This window comes from Oncorhynchus gorbuscha, linkage group LG17 (genome assembly GCF_021184085.1).
Source record: "Oncorhynchus gorbuscha isolate QuinsamMale2020 ecotype Even-year linkage group LG17, OgorEven_v1.0, whole genome shotgun sequence".
Taxonomy (NCBI): domain Eukaryota; kingdom Metazoa; phylum Chordata; class Actinopteri; order Salmoniformes; family Salmonidae; genus Oncorhynchus; species Oncorhynchus gorbuscha.
This window is the reverse complement of record NC_060189.1, coordinates 11,039,782-11,064,247: the sequence shown is the minus strand read 5'-3', so window position 1 is coordinate 11,064,247 and position 24,466 is coordinate 11,039,782.

Here is a 24,466-nt window from a genome sequence, read left to right as displayed (position 1 = left end):
GTGTTGGAAGCAATTTTGTAGATGACGTCGCCGAAGTCGAGGATCGGTAGGATAGTCAGTTTTACTAGGGTAAGCTTGGCAGCGTGAGTGAAGGAGGCTTTGGAGGCTTTGGAGGCTTCTAATTGGGACCAGGGCCGGTTCCAGGCATAAGTGACATAAGCAGTCCCGGCTTGTTATGTCCGTCACTGACAGTCACTCAACTAGCCATGTCAGCTAACCAATCTTAGTTAGTATAGCCAGCTAGCCCTGTCGGCTAACCAATCTTAGTTAGTATAGCCAGCTAGCCATGTCGGCTAACCAATCTTAGTTAGTATAGCCAGCTAGCCATGTCGGCTAACCAATCTTAGTTAGTATAGCCAGCTAGCCATGTCGGCTAACCAATCTTAGTTAGTATAGCCAACTATCAAACTTCTATTACACGTAGTGGAATACCGACTGGGCACGCAGGGAACTTTACCAGGGACCCTGACCTCCTGAGGTGCCCGATTGATTTTGTTAGTCATTCTCACTCAGATATTATATTAACATGGCTGCTCTCTGTGTCTTTCTATGACTGTCTTGGAGTGTGGATTTATATCATCGTTATCTCTGGATTTCTTTAAAGGGAGGAAATATACAATTCTCTATGCCTGTGCTTTTGTGTGTATGTGGGTGTGTGCATTGTAGCAGTTTCAGGGGTTGTGTGGTGGATGGATGGTATGTGCCTGCGAGGTTTCTGTGTTTTCTGGCTGCCAGGACCACGGACAGCAATGGGAACTATTCCCCAGAGGCTGGACCACGGACAGCAATGGAACTATTCCCCAGAGGCAGGACCATGGACAGCAATGGGAACTATTCCCCAGAGGCAGGACCACAGACAGCAATGGGAACTATTCCCCAGAGGCAGGGCCATGGACAACAATGGGAACTATTCCCCAGAGGCAGGACCACGGACAGCAATGGGAACTATTCGCCAGAGGCAGGACCACAGACAGCAATGGGAACTATTCCCCAGAGGCAGGGCCATGGACAACAATGGGAACTATTCCCCAGAGGCAGGACCATGGACAGCAATGGGAACTATTCCCCAGAGGCAGGACCATGGACAGCAATGGGAACTATTCCCCAGAGGCAGGACCATGGACAGCTCAGGGGAAACTTCCAGACTGCAGCAGAACAGCCACACCTGTCTCCAGTTTACCCGGAATAATGTAACTGATGATTTCAACACGGAGTGAACCCTCAAAGACCAAGATTGGAAGACGTTCCACTGGTGACAAAGACTGTCCTTTCTTTGAGTTGTGTGTGGATATATAAGGAACACTGCCTGCACCTGATTTTAAAAAAGAACCGTGTTAACCCTTCACGTGAACTGGTGGTGTGTGTTTGTATGTGTAAACTCTGCCTTACTAAAATCATGGCGCTGAAACCGCCACATTATGCTAATATCATACACATACTAATCCTGCAAATCCCCCCAAACAGCTGGAGACCATGTTAATTAGAGGTTCACGGCTCATTACACCACACGTGACAACAACTAGAAGAAGAGCTGCTAAGTTTGGTTTGTGGGAGCTCCTGTACGCAGGGAGGAACTCCTCTCCCTGGACCTCCTCAGGGGGATTAGTGTTGAAACTGCTGTGCCTTGGCAGGTAGAGACACCAGGTGCACCCACAGATAGAAATCCTGTTCACAGCACACGCTGTGAAACTACACCAGGAACACAACTCAAGAAGGAGCACAGTTCAGAGGAAAAGAGCGACCAGCACCAGGAACACAACTCAAGAAGGAGCACCACTAGGAGCACAGTCCAGAGGAAAAGAGCAACCAGCACCAGGAACACAACTCAAGGAGCACCACGAGGAGCACAGTCCAGAGGAAAAGAGCAACCAGCACCAGGAACACAACTCAAGAAGGAGCACCACTAGGAGCACAGTCCAGAGGAAAAGAGCAACCAGCACCAGGAACACAACTCAAGATATAAAAGAGACACAACCTTCTCCTTTGATTGGTCAGGCTGCATAGAGGAGAACAGAGTTTGGATCACAGACTGGGTATTAACATTTAATATTTGTATACATTATACATTGTTTAAAAGTGCTTTTCACGACATCCAGAGTCACTTTACATACACAAAATCAGCAGGATAAAAAACATTAAAATCTCATATTAAATAAGTTTATAAAATAACACTAAACATGATGACAGACTAACCATGGAGAACACTAAACATGATGACAGACTGACATTGGAGAACAGTAAACATGATGACAGACTGACCATGGAGAACACTAAACATGATGACAGACTGACATTGGAGAACAGTAAACATGATGACAGACTGACCATGGGGAACACTAAACATGATGACAGACTGACCATGGGGAACACTAATCATGATGACAGACTGACCATATAGAATACTAAACATGATGACAGACTGACCATAGAGAATACTAAACATGAAGACAGTCTGACCATGGAGAACACTAAACATGATGACAGACTGACCACGGAGAACACTAAACATGATGACAGACTAACCATGGAGAACAGTAAATATGATGACAGACTGACCATGGAGAACACTAAACATTATGACAGACTGACCATAGAGAATACTAAACATGATGACAGACGAACCAGGGAAGTGAACTAGACAGAGGTTAAAGCTAAGACAACAGAGAATCTGTGTAAGCCTGTGTGAAGTGGTGTGTCTTTAGTGTGGACTAGAATATCTGTATGGATTGTGAGGTTCTGACATGGAGAGGGAGGGAGTTCCAGAGTTGGGGAGCTGCACTGCTTAAAGCCCCGTCTCCCATGGAGTGGAGGCTGGTGAGAGGGAGGGTGAGGAGGCCAGTGTCAGAGGAGCGCAGTGAACAGGTGGGAGTGTAGGAGGTCAGTTTCAGAGGAGCGCAGTGAACAGGTGGGAGTGTAGGAGGTCAGTTTCAGAGGTGCACAGTGAACAGGTGGGAGTGTAGGAGGTCAGTTTCAGAGGAGCGCAGTGAACAGGTGGGAGTGTAGGAGGTCAGTTTCAGAGGAGCGCAGTGAACAGGTGGGAGTGTAGGAGGTCAGTTTCAGAGGAGCGCAGTGAACAGGTGGGAGTGTAGGAGGTCAGTTTCAGAGGAGCGCAGTGAACAGGTGGGAGTGTAGGAGGTCAGTTTCAGAGGAGCGCAGTGAACAGGTGGGAGTGTAGGAGGTCAGTTTCAGAGGAGCGCAGTGAACAGGTGGGAGTGTAGGAGGTCAGTTTCAGAGGAGCGCAGTGAACAGGTGGGAGTGTAGGAGGTCAGTTTCAGAGGAGCGCAGTGAACAGGTGGGAGTGTAGGAGGTCAGTACGTTATGTGGGCGCGAATACATTGATTGCCTTGTAGGTGAGCATGAGCCATTTGAAGATGATCCTGTATTGAAGTGGGAGCCAGTGGAGTTTGATGAGGGTGGGGGTGATGTGGTCCCAAGGTCTGGTGTGTGTGAGGACCTCCGCAGCTGAATTTTTAATATGTTGACGTCTGTCCAGTGTTTTGGCGGGGAGTCCGTAGAGAAGGCCGTTGATGTAGTCCAGGTGTTGTGAAACCAAGACGTGAATGAGGGTTTCAGCACTGGGGCCAGTGAGAGAGGGTGTGAGTCGTGAGATGTTTTCGAGGTGGAAGAAGGCTGACTTGTTGATGTTCAGGATGTGGGGTTCAAATGACAGAGTGGGGTCAAATGTAACACCAAGGTTCCTGACTGTGGAGTAGGAGTGGATGGTCTTCACTTCACTTCTTGTCTTTCATTATATTTCCTACCTTTTCATGATCATTCTCATTATGTTTGTATTTTGATTTAGTGGTATTAAATGCTGATTGTATGAAGAAATTGTGGTTGTCTTGTTATTCTGGTAAAGAACTCCAATTGATTTTCATAAATAATTCATACCTTCAGCTTAATACATGTATTACTATTATTCTAATTTGTCTCATAAATACTGTGACTCATAAGTAGGATCTTCTGCCCCGTTAATAATTTCATAGTAATAATTGTACCCCCCCCCTTACAAATGTAACTATAAAGGACAAAATACACCGTGTGTACGAAACATTAAGAACCCCTTCCTAATATTGATTTGCAACCCCTTCCCCCCTAACTTTCAGCTAGCTAATTAACAAATTAGCAGAAACAAATTCAGGGGACAAGACCGAGATGATTAAGTGATTGTTGGTCTTTTGAACACAGTTTCCCACGAACGTCTCTTATTGTTGGTTCACTTCATCTGAAAAGTGCAGTATCACTGGCCTGGTTTCTTGTCTTGTAACATCACCCCCTCCCCTCCCCCCCTGGATCAGTTCCATGGAAGGAATCAGTACCATGGAGGGGACTGAGACTACAGCAGTACAGGATATCTTCAGGATATCTTTTACCCAATCTAGATTTCACTCTCCATTGCACTGTTAATAGACTGTATGGCTTGCTTTGTCAGTTAGATGAATTGATATTTTCAGGCTATTCACACCATTATTCTTTGGGGGATGTTCAATACGAAATGCAACAGTGAAGCTGTGATTAACTTACAATTGATTTACAATTAATCACGGCTTCATAACACAAGATGTCATTGCTGTTTTAAATCTAAGTTGCCTGCATAGCACACTGAATGAGTCATCTCCACTAGGGACTCTGGATTCAAATCAATTCACTGAATGAGTCATCTTCACTAGGGACTCTGGATTCAAATCAATTCACTGAATGAGTCATCTTCACTAGGGACTCTGGATTCAAATCAATTCACTGAATGAGTCATCTTCACTAGGGACTCTGGATTCAAATCAATTCACTGAATGAGTCATCTTCACTAGGGACTCTGGATTCAAATCAATTCACTGAATGAGTCATCTTCACTAGGGACTCTGGATTCAAATCAATTCACTGAATGAGTCATCTTCACTAGGGACTCTGGATTCAAATCAATTCACTGAATGAGTCATCTTCACTAGGGACTCTGGATTCAAATCAATTCACTGAATGAGTCATCTTCACTAGGGACTCTGGATTCAAATCAATTCACTGAATGAGTCATCTCCACTAGGGACTCTGGATTCAAATCAATTCACTGAATGAGTCATCTTCACTAGGGACTCTGGATTCAAATCAATTCACTGAATGAGTCATCTCCACTAGGGACTCTGGATTCAAATCAATTCACTGAATGAGTCATCTCCACTAGGGACTCTGGATTCAAATCAATTCACTGAATGAGTCATCTTCACTAGGGACTCTGGATTCAAATCAATTCACTGAATGAGTCATCTTCACTAGGGACTCTGGATTCAAATCAATTCACTGAATGAGTCATCTTCACTAGGGACTCTGGATTCAAATCAATTCACTCAATGTATTTCAAACAGTAAGGTTTTTACTCACAACCCACTTTTTTAATTGGTCAGTGTAATTTGTCTATGTCAACCTTTGCAGTTAATTCTGTTTGTTGTTGAAATTAGTATTTTGTTTTGATTGGTGCAGATGAACTGAGGTGAGTAATTGTCATTGAGGTAATTCCAACGTTGTCTTAAAAAAACAGGTATGTGTTTGTTCGGGTTGATGTTTTGAAATAAATACTTGAAAAAAAGGCCAGTCATCATTGATTTAAATAAATCTCTGGCGTTTAATTAAAGCACATTGACCAGCTAGCTGCCTTACCTCTCTCTCACAAACACCCACAAAGACCTGCAAAAACATACCGTGAAGTCATATTTCTAGGTTTGTAATGATTTTGCGGTTTCAGCCCATAACAGTTTATGAGGTTTTAGAGGAAAGTCAATATTATGTTTAAACATAAGCTCAAATATGGATTTGTGTTGTTTACTGTAAAGAGCATCATTGGAAACATTTACTGGAATTTCCTGGTTATTTAGCATAGATAAAATAAATGCTATAGAATTGATCTCAAAAGTAGTAAAATATATGAGTAAAAAAACAACATTTAAAGAAAATGGCTGTCAACTCTCTCAAGGACGTATATAAACTCACAAAGCTTCACCTCAATTCCTGATGAACAAAAAAGCTAGAATGGTGAGATTCTCTATTCACTTAGAAAAATTATTAAAAATCCCTTACACCATTCAGGAGACGCTTCTCTAGGAGAGGGTAGTAAACTGGATTTTAGAGCCCCCTTGAGATAAGATGAACATTTTTGATATTTGCTAATTTCGTAACATATGTATGTTTCCATTTAAATTATATCTTCTAGTCTCTTGTGACCGATTTGCTTCTGGGTGCCAACATTCACGCTTATATAAAATCCACAGTCAATACCATCACTATCATCACATTGCTTTATAAGCTTGAAAATATTTCCTTCCATTTCTTTGGACCCTCTCCACCCAACCCATGTCCAAATTTCCTCCAAGTTGAAACAGAATGCTTGACGTCTCCTGCTCCCTTGGGGTCAAACTACAGGGACCATGGTTAACATGGAAAAGTATAATCCTCACATATAGACCTGGTAACAATAGAAGACACAAGTATACTACTCACACTAGAGATGCAAGCAACTGCAATTGACAAAAACCAATGTTCCTGCAGATACCGTAGCTCAGGCTAAAAAACACCATGATGTTATGTTTCCCCTGGCCCAGATGGGATCATAGTGCATCGCTTTTCTAGGCTACCTGCGGCTGTTTTTTTGTTTTGGTGTCAGGTATGGGCTTCCATATAAAACAGCTCTTTGTGGTGAATTCACCTATACCCACATTTTCAGTTGCAATTTGCTTTTACCAAATTTAATGATTTGCATTATATTCATAAAAACTAAGTTTAATGTTGTAAGGTCAGCCCAGTAGTGCCAGGTCAAGCTACAATTTCTAGCCCAATGACCCATCAACACCTGAACACAAGGCCTGAAAACTACTCCAATTGTTTTTTTCAGCAGCAGGAGGGGACATTCTAAATACTTATGGTCAAATTGCTTCTCTGCATTTCTCCCTTTGTTATTGGTTCATCACACCAAATGATTGAATCTGAACTATAGAAGTGATTGATAGTGAATGGTTAAGAGGTACGTTTCTTTCAATAAAACATTCTTGTGAAATGGTGTTAATTTCACAACATCCAGTGAAATGGCAGCGCTCCAAATTCAAACTACAGAAATATCAATATTCAAGATTCGTGTAATACATCAAAATAAAGCTTAACTTCTTGTTAATCCAGCCGTAGTGTCAGATTTCAAAAAGGCTTTATGGCGAAAGCAGACCATGCGATTATCTGAGGACAGCGCCCTGCATACAAACACATGAAAATAATTTTCAACCAGGCAGGTGGTGACACAAAAGTCAGAAATGACGATATAATAAATGCCTTACCTTTGAAGATCTTCTTCTGCTGGCACTCAAAATGTCCCAAAAACATCACAAATGGTCCTTTTGTTCGATAATGTTCTTCTTTTATATCCCCAAAATGTGAATTTATTTGGAGCGTTTGATTCAGAGATACACCTGTTCCAACTCGCCCAACATGACTACAAAGTATCTAATAAGTTACCTGTAAACTTGGTCCAAACATTTCAAAGAATGTTCCTAATCCAACCTAATGTATCCTAAAAATTTAAGACGGAATATACTATGTTCAATACCGTAAAAAACAACGTGAAGTGCGTTCACGTGCAGCAAACAGAAGAGTCCACTTGGCTTGACAAAGAACAGCCCTACTTCTTCATATCTCAAAAGAAAAACATCAACCAATTTCTAAACCAATTTTTGAAGACTGTTGACATCTAGTCAAAGCCATAGGAACTGACTTTTTAAAAATGTATTTATAATATTGACAATTACAACAATACTGAATAAACACTTATTTTAACTTAATATAATACATTATTAAAAATCTATTTAGCCTCAAATAAATTATGAAACATGTTCAATTTGGTTTAAATAATGTAAAAGCAAAGTGTTGGAGAAGAAAGTAAAAGTGCAATATGTGCCATGTAAAAAAGCTAACGTTTAAGTTCCTTACTCAGAACATGAGAACATATGAAAGTTGGTGGTTCCTTTTAACATGAGACTTCAATATTCCAAGGTAAGAGGTTTTAGGTTGTAGTTAATATAGTATTTATAGGACTATTTCTCTCTATACCATTTGTATTTCATATACCTTTGACTATTGGATGTTCTTATTGGCACAGTATTGCCAGTGTAACAGTATAGCTTCCGTCTCTCTCCTCGCCCCTACCTGGGCTCGAACCAGGAACACATCGACAACAGCCACCCTCGAAGCAGCGTTACCCATCACTCCACAAAAGCCGCGGCCCTTGCAGAGCAAGGAGAACAACCACTCCAAGTCTCAGAGCAAGTGACGTTTTAAGCGCTATTAGCGCGCTCCCTGCTAACTAGCTAGCCATTTCACATCTGTTACACCAGCTAAATCTTGGGAGTTGATAGGCTTGAAGTCATAAACAGCTGTGCTTGCAAAGAGCTGCTGGCAAAACGCACGAAAGTGCTCTTTGAATGAATGCTTACGAGCCTGCTGCTGCCTACCATCGCTCAGTCAGACTGCTCTATCAAATATCAAACCATAGACTTAATTATAACATAATAACACACAGAAATACGAGCCTTTGGTCATTAATATGGTCGACTCCGGAAACTATCATTTCGAAAACAGAACGTTTATTATTTCAGTGAAATACGGAACCGTTCTGTATTTTATCTAATGGGTGGCATCCCTAAGTCTAAATATTCCTGTTATATTGTACAACCTTCAATGTTATGTCATAATTACGTAAAATTCTGGCAAATTAGTTCGCAACGAGCCAGGCTGCCCAAACTGTTGCATATACCCTGACTCTGCTTGCAATGAACGCAAGAGAAGTGACACAATTTCACCTCGTTAATGTTGCCTGCTAACCTGGATTTCTTTTTGCTAAATATGCAGGTTTAAAAATATATACTTCTGTGTATTGAAAGGCATTGGTGTTTATGGTTAGGTACAGTTGTGCAACGATTGCGCTTTTTTCGCCGCAAATGCCTTTTTGTTAAATAATCCCCCTGCATTGCATTATATGCAACGCAGGACACGCTAGAAAAACTAGTAATATCATCAACCATGTGCAGTTAACTAGTGATTATGATTGATTGATTGTTTTTTCTAAGATAAGTTTTAATGCTAGCTAGCAACTTACCTTGGCTTCTACTGCATTCGCGTAACAGGCAGGCTCCTCGTGGAGTGCAATGAGAGGCAGGTGGTTAGAGCATTGGACTAGTTAACCGTAAGTTTGCAAGTTTGAATCCCGGCGCTGACAAGGTATAAATCTGTCATTCTGCCCCTGAACGAGGCAGTTAACCCACCATTCCTAGGCTGTCATTGAAAATAAGAATGTGTTCTTAACTGATTTGCCTAGTTAAATAAAGGTGTAAAAACAATATTTTTGTAAAAATAAAAAATAAAAAACGCCCAAATCGGTGTCCAAAAATACAGATTTTCGATAGTTATGAAAACTTGAAATATCCCCTAATTAATCGGCCATTCCGATTAATCGGTCAACCTCTATTTTCTATCCAAATCTACCAATTATATGCATATCCTAGCTTCTGGGCCTGAGTAACAGGCAGTTTACTTTTGGCACGCTTTTCATCCGGACGTGAAAATACTGCCCCTTATCCCTAAGAAGTTTTAACACAATGTTAATCATTGTGAAATAGTGTTAATACAAGTCACATTGCTCTAAAAGTACTGTATTCCTTTAAACTGGAGTATAAAAATGTCTAAGCCCCAACAGTTTGCTTTTCAGCTTCTTTTATTTAATAATAAACATAAATTAATGTGTAGAGATAAGTACTCACCAAAACAGTAGTGCTGGTTTGGTAGTAGCCCTCCAAAGATGACGAGGTGATCCCCATACAAGTTGCTGCTGCTGCTGCCATTCCCCATATGTTACTCTACAGGGAGCAGAGGAGCAGACAGAGATATAATGAGGGGTGAGTTAGATAAACAGGGGGAATGAGACTTTACAGACAGATGTGTGTGTTCTGCTCAGCCAACGTGCTGGGTTAGACCAACCAGGAGCCCCATTACCAGGTTGAAGTCATTTCTTGGACTTTAGGGTACACTCAGCAACAGTGCTCCAGTCAGTGAGGGTTCAAAGGGTGGAAAATACTCATGATCCCAATACAAGTTGGTGCTCCTGTCCCCATCACCACAAAACAGAGAAAGAGAGTAGAGAAACAGACAGATATACAGTTATGAGGGATGAGTTAGAGAAACAGGGAGAATGAGACTTTACAGACTGACGGAAGTGTCTGTGTGTGTAGATTCAAAAATAACGCTTGTAAAAGTTACTCACTCTGCTTTTATATTGTGGGCTCTGCCCATATCCAGAGCACTATTTTCCTGCTGTGAACTAACACCCTGTCTGTTCTTTTTTGTTCCACAGATCAAAACTATTCACATCAAATGTAACTATTTACAGTCTGTTTCTTCTACTTTTAGATAGGAGGGTTGTCCTCATCTACCTCAGCCTGTTGTTAGTAGATGTCAGCGGTGAACAATGATAGCATCCTTGCTGACGGCCTGCATTTGTGGCAGCATATCTTGTTCCTTTGCATGTGGGCTCGGACTCTCATGATGTTCCCAAGAGATCTTTCCTGCATTCTGTTTCTCAGCTTGTTCTTTTATTAATGCCATCTGGGAGAAGGCACATTCACCAGCAGCATGGCTGAATGGCAACGAAAGCATGGAGAGAGCAACATTTTAGAGTTCCTAATAATCTTTCTCCTCCGCAGCATGTCTAGACTCCTCTAACCAGAACCATTCTATTTTACTGTCTTCTTTGTTGGTCCATCCTTGAGTGTGGATCACTCTCCACTGTTGGTCAGCCTTTCCAGGATCTCCTTTGAAGAGAGGGAAGAAGGAGAGAGCATCTAGACGCTACAGAGCACAATGCTCAGGGAGAGAAACTTGAGTGCCTCCAGTTGTTTGATATTATCCAGGAGTCTCTTCTTGATCTCCCTTGTCAGAACTACCATGTAATCTGCACTGGGTTTTGCACATGTCCTGTACTATTTGTGGGTCTATTCCTCTGGCTTCATTCAGAGAGGGCAAGGCAGAACTGAACCCCAAAGTCCACAGCCTCAAGTGGCAGACAATACTCATCTGTCAACTCGAATTCCATGAGTTCGCTCCAGGTGTGGAATTATTGTGGCACCACAATCCACAAGAGAGTAGTAGAAGGTCTTTAGATCAGATAAAAGTTTTCCTGGATTAGCTTGCTGAAAAGTTTGTTGATCTCCCATTATTGGCTGCAGAAACTTCAGGTACACTAGGTTGCCTAGTTCAGTGTACATCTGCAGCATGGTTTCTCTCACCGTCTTTAACTATCTGAAAATGAAGCTTCAGCTCATCATACTGTGACAGTACCCGATTGACACACTCACTGATTGCAAGCCATCTGGTGTCAGAGGGGTTGCAATATCTTCAGAGGGGCTTCACCAACATTGATGGTGGTATATAGACAGTATATGTCCTCATATTTTGAGATTTGCTGGGTGGCATTGGAGAACCATGTACAGTGCATTCGTAAAGTATTCATGACCCTTTCCAAATTTATCTTACAGCCTTATTCTAAAATGTATTAAATTATTATTATTCCTCATCACTCTATACACAATACCCCATAATGACAAAGCAAAAAATTGTTAAATTTTCTGTTGTTGTAACTTTGTAAAAAATGTAAAACAGAAATAACTTATTTACATAAGTATTGTCCGTAGAGCTCTGAGACAGGATTGTGTCGAGGCACAGATCTGGGGAATGGTACCAAAACATCTGCAGCATTGAAGGTCCCCAAGAACACAGTGGCCTCCATCATATTTACATAGAAGAAATTTGGAACCACCAAGACACTTCCTAGAGCTGGCCGCCCGACCAAACTGAGCAATTGGGGAAGAAGGGCCTTGGTCAGGGAGGTGACCAAGATTGAACTCTTTGGCTTGAATGCCAAGAGTCACGTCTGGAGGACACTTGGCACCATCCCTACGGTGACGCATGGTGGAGGCAGCATTATGCTGGTGAGGATGTTTTCAGCGGCAGGGACTGGGAGACTAGTCATGATTGAGGAAAATATTAACGGAGCAAAGTACAGAGAGATCCTTGATGAAAACCTGCTCCAGAGTGCTCAGGACCTCAGACTGGGGCAAAGGTTCACCTTCCAACAGGAGAACAACGCTAAGCACACAGCCGAGACGAAGCAGGAGTGGCTTCAGGACAAGTCTCTTAATGTCCCTGAGTGGCCCTGCCAGAGTCCGGACTTGAACCCTATCGAACATCTCTGGAGAGACCTGAAAATAGCTGTGCAGCGACGCTCCCCATCCAACCTGACAGAGCTTGTCAGTATCTGCAGAAAATGATGGGAGAAACTTCCCAAATACAGGCGTGCCATGTGTCATACCCAAGAAGACTCGAGGCTGTAATCACTGCCAAAGGTGATTCAACATAGTACTGAGTAAAGGGTCTGAATACTTATGCAAATGTTATTTAAATTTGTATAAATTAGCTAAAATTACGAATTACTTTTTGCTTTGTCATTATCGGTTATTGTGTGTAGATTGATCCATTTCGGAATAAGGCTGTAACGTAACAAAATGTGTGTGCTGTTCTGTGAAGGGAGGAGTACACAGCGTTGTACAAGATCTTCAGTTTCTTGGCAATTTCTCACATCCTTTCTTTTCCTTTCTCAGAACAAGAATGACAAGTTTCAGAAGAAAGGACTTTGTTTCTGGCCATTTTGATCCGGTAATCGAACCCACAAATGCTGATGCTCCAGATACTCAACTAGTCTAAAAAGGCCAGATTTATTGTTTCCAGCTACAACAGTCATTTACAACCATGTCTACACTGTATTTCTGATCAATTTGATGTTATTTTAATGGTCATAAAATGTGCTTATCTTTCAAAAACAAGGACATTTCTAAGTGACCCGAAATTTTTGAATGGTGGTGTTGTTCCTGTGTCAAACAATGTTATTTCTTTAGAAAGTGGAGCAGCATTTCTCTTGTGTTTCTCTGTTTGTGCATGTGAAATAGGATCAGCGTGGTGGGCCCGCATTTCTGATTTCCAATACCTACAGTAAGCTTTTATGTAATCTGCTGGGATGCTCTTAATCCATTCCATTATACCCTGTTCTCTAGCCCAGCCTTTGCAATATTTTCACCATATTTTGCAAATTTACCTGGCATTCCGACAGTAGAATCGTGTCTAGCCATTAAACTAGCCTGTCAAATCGTTCCTCTGTCCTCTCTGCTCGTTGCTCCCTCTCCTGACCTCAGCTTTCTGGCCAGAGCCAAAGCACATTGTTCGATCCTCTCTCCCTCTCTCTGAAACGGTTGAATGATTATGTATCGGTTTCTCTCCCTTGCTCTGTTAGCTGTAATGACTGTTAGGACTGGATGCGGTCAGGGTACTAAGAACAAAGCAAATAATATGCAGCATCCTCTGGATATGTGTGCAACAAAAGTTCAACATTCACCTTCTGCTACCATTTCTGTCAAGCCGTCTACGCATACAGTTTGACACATACGTTTAGATGAATCCAACGTCCTCACCACACGGAACGCACTGCAACTGTCTCTGCAACGCAATGCTGCAAGGCTAACGCAGCGTTCCATTGGAAATGAAGGTACTTCTGAAGTACCAAAATGCAATGACACTATAAGTGTGATCGAGACTCGACTCAGCTGAGCTGCCTGCTGCAGCAGAAGCGTTCTCCGTCACAACAGTACACACACACACACACACCCCTCCGGCCCGCACCTCCCTTCCAATGACTGCATTCGGAAAGTATTCAGACCCCTTGACTCTTACCACATTTTTTTTACGTTACAGCCTTATTCTAATATTGATTCAATTGTTTTTTCCCCTCATCAATCTACACACAATACCCCATAATGATGAAGCAAAACTGGTTTTTAGAAATATTTGTAAATGTATTAAACATTTACAAATTAAATATAACATTTACATAAGTATTCAGACCCTTTACTTAGTACTTTAAGCAACTTGGATTACAGCCTCTAGTCTTCTTGGGTATGAAGCTACAAGCTTGGCACACCTTTATTTGGGGAGTTTCTCCCGTTTTTCTCTGCAGATTCTCTCAAGCTCTGTCAGGTTGGATGGGGAGATCTGTCAGGTTGGATGGGGAGATCTGTCAGGTTGGATGGGGAGATCTGTCAGGTTGGATGGGGAGATCTGTCAGGTTGGATGGGGAGATCTGTCAGGTTGGATGGGGAGATCTGTCAGGTTGGATGGGGAGCGTTGCTGCACAGTTATTTTCAGGTCTCCAGAGATGTTCGATCGGGTTCAAGTCCGGGCTCTGGCTGGGCCAGAGGCCAAAATACAGGGACTTGTCCCGAAGCCACTCCTGTGTTGTCTTGGCTGTGTGCCAAGGGTCGTTGTCCTATTGGAAGGTGAAACTTCACCCCAGTCTGAGGTCCTGAGCGCTATGGAGCAGGTTTTCAACAAGGATCTCTGTACTTTGTTCCGTTTATATTTCCCTCAATCTTGACTAGTCTCACAATCACTGCCACTGAAAAACATCCCCACAGCATGATGCTGTCACCAACATGCTTCTCCGTAGGGATGGTACCAGGTTTCCTCCAGACGTGATGCATGGCATTCAGGCCCAGAAAAATCTATCTTGTTTTCATCAGACCAGAGAATCTTGTTTCTTATGGTCTGCGAGTCCTTTAAGGGCTTTTTGGCTAACTCCAATTGGGCTGTCATGTGCCTTTTACTGAGGAATGGCTTCCGTCTGGCCATTCTACCAAAAAGGCCAGATTGGTGGAGTGCTGGAGAGATGGTTGTCCTTCTGGAAGTTACTCCCATCTCCACAGAGTAACTCTGTATCTCTGTCAGAGTGACCATCTGGTTATTGGTCACCTCCCTCACCAAGGCCCTTTCTCCCCTGATTTCTCATTTCGGCAGGTGGCCAGCTTCAGGAAGAGTCTTGGTGGTTCCAAACTTCTTCCATTTAAGAATGATGGAAGCCACTGTGTCCTTAGGAACCGTCAATGCTGCAGCATTTTGCCCCAGATCTGTGCCTTAAGACAATACTGTGGGCAATTCCTTCGACCCTGTGGCTTGTTTTTTTTCTCTGACATGCACTGTCAACTGTGAGACCTTATATAGACAGGTGTGTACCTTTCCAAATCATGTCCAATCAATTGAATTTAGCACAGGTGAACTCCAATCAAGTTGTAGAAATATCTCAAGGATGATTAATGGATACAAGTCACATAGCAAAGGGTCTGAATACCTATGTACATTTCCCAAAATTACCACAAACCTGTTTTCACTTTGTCATTATGAGGTATTGTGATGTCATTATGAGGTATGGTGTGTAGACTGATGAGGAAAATGTTTTAGTAAATCCATTTTGGAATAATGCTGTAATGTGACAAAATGTGGAAAAGGGATGGGGTCTGAATACCTTCCCCGTCACTCACTCACTCACTCACTCACTCACTCACTCACTCACTCACTCACTCACTCACTCACTCACTCACTCACTCACTCACTCACTCACTCAATTCAATTCAATTCAATTCAAGGGCTTTATTTGCATGGGAAACATGTGTTAACATTGCCAAAGCAAGTGAGGTAGACAACATACAAAGTGAATATATAAAGTGAAAAACAACAAAAATTAACAGTAAACATTACACATACAGAAGTTTAAAAACAGTAAAGACATTACAAATGTCATATTATATATATATATACAATGTACAAATAGTTAAAGGACACAAGATAAACTATCACTATCACTCACTCAGCAACAGCAGCCTGCCTTACTGTCTGATAGTCAGCAGGTGACAGGTGATAGTGAAATTAATAGATAATACAAAAAATAGAACTACCATGGCGGCCGCGGTACAATTAGGAAGTAAACCAAAAAAACAACCCGTAACCAATACATTTTCACCCACAACATCGCTTTCAAAGTAGCCCAATTTGGCAGGAAAACCGCCAACATGGAAATCCTGGTAAGCCTACTGTACTTTCATATTGATATGAGAGGGTTAATCGTTTAGTTTTGATTGGCTACCATTACTTAATGAAGACACGCTGTTAGCAACTCTGTGCTTTTGTGTTGAAGCTAAAATGTAACGAGTGTAGCCTACAGACGAGAAAATAAACCCTTTAATTGTTTGCACCTGTATGCTTATGAATTGTTGCATTATTCAAATGTGTAATATGGTTTGATGCATTATTCAATACAGTAATATGTTTTAGAAGATAAATGTATGTCATTGTTGAATAGTTTGTGCTTACTGGCTATAGTGGCTACTGTGATATTTATGGTCACTTTGAGCTGAAGACCAAGAATGTTGCGTTGCCGACGACAACGACAGGTAAGACAAAGATGTAATTTGAATTGAAAAATAGAATTATCTTTCGTCACCACACTTCTCAGACTGTCTTTCATATTGTTGTGGTTTCAGATCTTCACTGTGTGTGAGCTAATGTTAGCTAATGCTCAATTACCTCAGCAGCTAACATTAACCTGGCTAGCACTGTGAATCTAGCTAACTAATAACTCACTGTACTCCTTATGTGGGTGGAAGGACAACAAACCTTCTTTCTGTAATGTTTATTGTACACAAACAACACATACTTTTAAGGATTCACTAGCTCCAGCACAGAACAATCTGTGTTCTATACCGGGACATACGTAAAGTCAACTGCCCCAAAATGACAGTTACACAGAACATGAATGTGGCGCGACTGGTGATTGGCCAACACTATTGCCAATCACTCCACACAGTAGGCAGGACATAAAAGGGGTATATGTGGTTTCACAACAATATCTCATTGTGGGAATAGGGCATTTCATGGAAGAAGCAAAGGAATAGAGGATAGAATATGTGAATAGATTTTCACTGACATATATCATGAGTTTGTAATGAACATAACTAAAGGATCAACTGTGGCCTCAATCAATACCATGAAATGATATGATGTCTCAGTGTGGGAAGGGAACTTTTAATATGTCCAGCATATCACATGGTTGTCTTGGCGTCACTGCAAAATATCTAGAAAGATCTTCAGATCAAACAGAGGACTGAATTGCCTTAGAAACATAAATTCGCTTAGCAATTAGTTTTTGTATACATTGCATGGTTGTACCAATAAATGTGTCATCCTGTATATGTATACTGTATGTCCGATCTACAGTTCCCTACCCTGGATAGAGAAAGGTTTGGCAGGTAACCACTCTCCTCCCCATCTCCTAGTCATCCCCTAGTCTCCCAGGCATATCCAGGGAGACAAGTGGAGGGTGTCATGATGATTAATAGATGCTGAGGGGATAACCTTTGTATGCACAGAATTAGCAATTATGGCAGGAGCATGAGCATGTGTCTGGCTGCATCAAAGACCTGTCAGTCAGACTCTCTCACAGAGCACCGCTAGCTGCTCACACTGTGGCGATAACCTCTGTAGACCGTGTGAGAGAGAGAGAGAGAGAGAGAGAGAGAGAGAGAGAGAGAGAGAGAGAGAGAGAGAGAGAGAGAGACGGAGCAGTGCAAGTCAATAATCCCATCAACCCTGTCAATAACCCCATCAACCCTGTCAATAACCCCATCAACCCTGTCAATATCCCCATCAACCCTGTCAATAATCCCATCAACCCTGTCAATAATCCCATCAACCCTGTCAATAACCCCATCAACCCTGTCAATAACCCCATCAACCCTGTCAATAATCCCATCAACCCTGTCAATAACCCCATCAACCCTGTCAATAACCCCATCAACCCTGTCAATAACCCCATCAACCCTGTCAATAACCCCATCAACCCTGTCAATAATCCCATCAACCCTGTCAATAACCCCATCAACCCTGTCAATAACCCCATCAACCCTGTCAATAATCCCATCAACCCTGTCAATAATCCCATCAACCCTGTCAATAACCCCATCAACCCTGTCAATAACCCCATCAACCCTGTCAATAACCCCATCAACCCTGTCAATAATCCCATCAACCCTGTCAATAATCCCATCAACCCTGTCAATAATCCCATCAACCCTGTCAATAATCCCATCAACCCTGTCAATAACCCCACCAATGTCAATGGCCAGGAGTATCTCTTTCTCTGTTGCAATCAACATAAACTCCTCCAAGTGGCCTTGGGACATAGTGCTTCTTAGTCTGTTCTTTACAAACTTCAGAGTAGAGAAACTCCTTTCACATGTCACTTGATAGACAGAGTGAGGAGGAATATTTAAGTGTGATACAGTTCAAGTCGGAAGTTTACATACACCTTAGCCAAATACATTTGAATTCAGTTTTTCACAATTCCTGACATTCAATCCTGGTAAAAACTCCCTGTTTTAGGTCAGTTAGGATCATCATCACATTCCCAGTGGGTCAGAAGTTTACATACACTCAATTAGTATTTGGTAGCATTGCCTTTAAATTGTTTAACTTGGGTCAAACATTTCAAGTAGCCTTCCACAAGCTTCCCACAATAAGTTGGGTGAATTTCGACCCATTCCTCCTGACAGAGCTGGTGTAACTGAGTCAGGTTTGTAGGCCTCCTTGCTCGCACACGCTTTTCAGTTCTGCCCAAACATTTTCTATAGGATTGAGGTCAGAGCTTTGTGATGGCCACTCCAATACTTTGACTTTGTTGTCCTGAAGCCATTTTGCCACAACTTTGGAAGTATGCTTGTGGTCATTGTCCATTTGGAAGACCCATTTGCGATCCAGCTTTAACTTCCTGACTGATGTCTTGAGATGTTGCTTCAATATATCCACCTAATTTTCCACCCTCATGATGCCATCTATTTTGTGAAGTGCACCGTTCCCTCCTGCAGCAAAGCACCCCCACAACATGATGTTGCCACCGCCGTGCTTCACGGTTGGGATGGTGTTCTTCGGCTTGCAAGCCACCCCCTTTTTCCTCCAAACATAATGATGGTCATTAGGGCCAAACATATCTATTTTTGTTCATTCAGACCAGAGGACAATTCTCCAAAAAGTACGATCTATATCCCCATGTTCAGTTGCAAACCGTAGTCTGGCTTTTTTTTGGCAGTTTTGGAGCAGTGGCTTCTTCCTTGCTGAGCGGCCTTTCAGGTTATGTCGATATAGGACTTGTTTAATTGTGGATATAGATACTTTTGTACCGTTTTCCTCCAGCATCTTAAAAAGGTCCTTTGATGTTGTTCTGGGATTGATTTGCACTTTTCGCACCAAAGTACGTTCATCTCTAGGAGACAGAACGTGTTTCCTTCCTGAGCAGTATGCGTGGTCCCATGGTGTTTATACTTGCGTACTATTGTTTGTACAGATGAACGTGGTACCTTCAGGAGTTTGGAAATTGCTCCCAAGGATAAACCAGACTCGTGGAGGTCTACAATGTTTTTTCTGAGGTCTTGGCTGATTTCTCTCGATTTTCCCATGATTTCAAGCAAAGAGGCACTGAGTTTGAAGGTAGGCCTTGAAATACATCCACAGGTACACCTCCAATTGACTCAAATGATGTCAATTTGCCCATCAGAAGCTTCTAAAGCCATGACATCATCTGGAATTTTCCAATCTGTTGAAAGGCACAGTCAATTTAGTGTATGTAAACTTCTGACCCACTGGAATTGTAATACAGTGAATTATAAGTGAAATAAAAACTATCGTTTTTTAACAATAATATTTTGGAGTGGTTGAAAAACGAGTTTAAATTCTTCAACCTAAGTGTATGTAAACTTCCAACTTCAACTGTATTTATTGTTCCATGTATGCTGCTATACCTGTCGTCCTTGGCACAGGAACATAATCTCCGGACTGACTGATTTGGAAGCAGCCAGCCTTGGCCTACAGACCATGTCTGTTATGTTGTTGCAGTTGGCAGCATCTGCCTCAAGAGACCGTTGCCGTTTCCCTCTTAATTTCTCCACACCACTCTTCTTGTTTTATCCATTATGACACCACCAAGCTCCTCAGAATAGGTTTTTTGAAAATGTGCAGAAGACACAGAAAACAGAACCTGTTGCTTAAACAGAACCTGTTGCTTAGGCTATTGACCAATCATGTTCTGCAAAAATGCCAGGCGAGTTCAAACAAGGAGGGGGTCCCTCCTCCTCCCCGCTTACATATTGCAATATTTAATCAATCCATCCAAGAGAGTGGGTGTCCTGTGTGTGATTTACAACATGAAACGATCAGCCATTTTCCACAAAGTAAGATGAATAAATCCATGATTATGTAAGCATGCATGCTAATATCTTTCAAAACTAATCAAAGAATCGTATATAAATATTTTAAAAACTACCCGTGACCCCTATAAGAAAAGGGCTGTGGTAAAACAATGGCCAAGTTATAGGAATAAAAAATAAAGAGACAAAATGCTTTGCATAAAAGTTACCTTAAACCACCACCATCCACTGGTCTGCCTGGACTTTAATCTTGGGCTGAAGATTGGGAGCTAAATTAGTCATTGTTCCTCATTCAAGTGCTAGCCTGATCTAGGAAACTCTGAAATTTCCCACTTGCTAACTGGTTGAACATGACACGTGTTTAACTACAACCAGTTACAAAGTCACACATTTCCAAGTGTCCTACTTCTGACTAGCACATGAACCCGCCATTAATGTGTTGGTAAAGGACCCGACTCACTACACTACAGCATATCTGACCTTGAAAAAAGTCAGGGGACACCAGTAATTACACAACAGCCCTTCATATCCCTGCACAGGTTTTGGAGAGGAGTCACTGAGGCGAGTCACTGATAGGGTTTGATGCTCTCTGCCCGCTATCCAGACCGACAAGCCTCAATGGTGCAATTGTGGAGAGGGAGGAAGCAAGTGAGCAAAAGAAAATGAGAGAAAGAGACAGTCCGCAGATGAAACGGAGCTCTGACCTTTTTAGTGTCGCTGAGCCGGTTCACTCAAGTTGACAAAGTGACAAGAGAAGGACTTGTGAAAGAGACAAGTACACAAAAAATGACACCCTTCATTAAGGACTTGACTGAACGTATTCAATGGTAGGGTGCACTATATGGTACTACTGACCTACTACCTCAGCCTGGTCTCATAGCCTACACGTAACATAGTAAATGTAAATCTGCGATGCTCAAATTAGTATGATTTGTTACGTTTTGTATGGTTTCTTAAGAGAGAAGGTTACTTAAGACAAAAGTAAAAGTAGGATGGTTGGATGGATGGGCTTATGACTCGTACAGCTAGCAACCTAAAAGTTGCATGTTTGATTTATCACAGACAACTTGAGCATTTTAGCTCATTATTAACTCAACTACTTAATACTTTTTAGCTACTTTGCAACTACTTATCATGTTAGCTAACCCTTCCCCTAAACCTTTAACCTAACTCAATCACATACAGTATTCACCTTTTAAACATTGAGCCTAAGCCCTCAGTATCTTCTGCGGGGGGCTTTCTGATGGACTGTCTGTCTTTAGCACATTTATCATCAAACTCAACTGCTTAAAATGTATATATTACAGCTGTCTACATCAGTCTAACATTGCTATTGATCTGCTGACATAGCACCCCATATGCGCCTTTTTCAAGGAAATGACTGCAATGTCTCTCCTTGAGCTAATACCAGCTAACTCAGGCCATCAAGTGACCATTACAACACTCACTCTGATAATACTGTAAGTAATAATTTGTGGGTCCTCGATGTCAGCTTCCATTGAAATAGAAAGATCATTGGGAAGAAATCCTTTCCCTCATTGTGAAGAGATGAGAATGAGAGAAATCTGACAATTCTCCTGGGAAAATAAATCATGAATTATGTATAGCCTACACATCTGGGAAAAACAGATATTTTAGAAATCTGTGTATTTTATCAAGGATAGAGCAGGAATGAATGATTCATGGGCTCACTCTCATAGTATCACCATTTAGCCACAAGCTACAGCAGTAATCCCTTTACCAGTAGAACATCCACGTCTTTCAATACATTACAAATAAAAGAGAGAAAATACCAAACGATAAGGTATTCATTCTGGTCTCAAATTCTTAGCAGCAAAACTTTCATGAAAAATGACAAATGACAATTTTCCAGTAGCATATCCTCCTTTCCTCGCAAACTCATATTTAAACTGTCTTCCCAGTCTGGTCACTTTTGTTTGCTTCCATACTGCTTGTCTCGCCCCCTCTCCCACTCTCAAGTTTCACGTTTTATTAGTTGTATGTACAGGATACACATGGTATGCACGGTGCTGTAAAGTACTTCAGTAAAAATACTAGAAAGTACAACTTAAGTTGTTTTTTGGGGTATCTGTACTTTACTTTACTATTTATATTTTTGACAATTTTTACTTTTACTTCACTACATTCCTGAATAAAATGATGTACTTTTTACTCCATACTTTTTCCCTGACACCCAAAAGTACTCGTTACATTTTGAATGCTTAGCAGGACAGGAAAATGGTTGAATGCACACACTTATCAAGAGAACACTTGGTCATCACCACTGCCTCTGATCTGACAGACTCACTAAACACAAATGCTTCATTTGTAAATGACGTCTGAGTGTTGGAGTGTGCCCCTAGCTATCCGTAAATAAAATGAAACAAGAAAATGTTGCTGTCTGGTTTGCTTAATATAAGGAATTTGATATTATTTATACTTTTACTTTTGATACTTAAGTATATTTTAGCAATTACATTTACTTTTGATACTTAAGTATATTTAAAACCAAATAATTTTAGATTTTAACTCAAGTAGTATTTTACTGGGTGACTCACTTTTACTTGTGTCATTTTCTATTAAGGTATCTTTACTTTTACTCAAGTATGACAATTAGGTACTTTCCACCACTGGGTATACATCGTCCAATGATATGCTTACGTGCAGGTTCCTTCTTGACAATGAAACAACAATAAGAGATAATAAAGATAATCAAATCAAATCAAATGTATTTATATAGCCCTTCGTACATCAGTTGATATCTCAAAGTGCTGTACAGAAACCCAGCCTAAAACCCCAAACAGCAAGCAATGCAGGAGTATAAGCACGGTGGCTAGGAAAAACTCCCTAGAAAGGCCAAACACCTAGGAAGAAACCTAGAGAGGATAAAAATTAGAACATAAAGCAAATGGCTCAGTAGAATAGAATAGACATGTTAGCACAAGTACAATACAGGAAGTCAAAATGTATAGTACAATATTTACACATGTATCAGAGAAAGGGGGCATTGGGGGCAAGTGTTTACATTTAGAAATATAAGCAACAGTAAATAAGAGTATGGTAGCAGTAGCAGCAATTGTGACGTATGTAGCTTGAATGTTTGTGTGTGTCTGTGTTTGAGTGAGTGAATGTGTGCTAAGGTGTGGAGAATCAGAGTAGGTAGTCAGTCCAGTGCGAGTGTTCAGCAGTCTGATGGCTTGTAGATAGAAACTGTTTCTGAGCTTGTTGGTATCAGACCTCATGCTCCAATACCATCTGCCCTACAGTAAGGGAATGAACAACTCATGGCTGTGGTGTGTGGTTTCCTTGATGATGCTGCGGAACTTTCTCAGGCATCGTTTCCAGTAGACGTCCTGGATGGGTGGAAACATGGCCAGTGATGTACTGGGCTCAGGGCCTTGGGGTCGTGGATGGAGCAATTCCCACACCAGATCGTGATGCACCCGTTAGGACGCTCTCAATCATGCAGCGGTAGTATTTGGAGAGGACAAATTTCTTCAGTCGCCATAGAAAATAGAGGCACTGTTGCTCCCTCTTGACAAGAGTGGCAGTGTTGTTGGTTCAGGGCAAGACCTTGGTGATGTGGATGCTGAGGAACTTAAAACTGCAGACTCGCTCTACTGCAGTCCCGTGAATGTGGAGTCCTGGCTGACTCATCTTTGTTGGTAATCAAGTCTACAACTGTGGTGTCGTCAGCAAACTTGTTGATGGAGTTGGTGTAGTGCAAAGCCACACAGTCATGGGCGAAAAGGTAGTACAGCAGAGGGCTGAGGACACACCCCTGGGGGGCATCTGTCTTAAGAGTCTGTGTGGAGGAGGTGTTGTTGCCAATCCTCACAGCCTGTGGTCTGTCCAACAGGAAGTCCAGGATCCAGTTGCAGAGGGTAGTGTCCAGACCCAGAGCTCTGAGCTTGCGGGCGAGCTTGGAGGGAACAATAGTGTTGAATGCTGAACTGTAGGCAATGGACAGCATTCTCACATAGGTCTTCCTCTTGTTCAGATGTGTTAGAGCCATGTGAATAGCTCCTCTCACCATCTCCTCTCACCATCTCTAGCCTGTCACATTTACTAGCTATAATAGCCTCTGACGTAATAGCCTGCTCAATGGCAGTACCTTGGCCTCCTCACACTCTGAACCGCCCAGCTTGTCCAATTACGCGTCTCCTGCTGATTTCCGCAATGAACTATATGGAGACCAGGTCCGCCTCTAATTTGATAGAACCACGTGCCCACTAGTTTCATCTCTAAACTGTGTTCCACAGAATAAAACCAATGTTTTCCCTCCCGGTATTACATTTCCTTTGATGAATGTC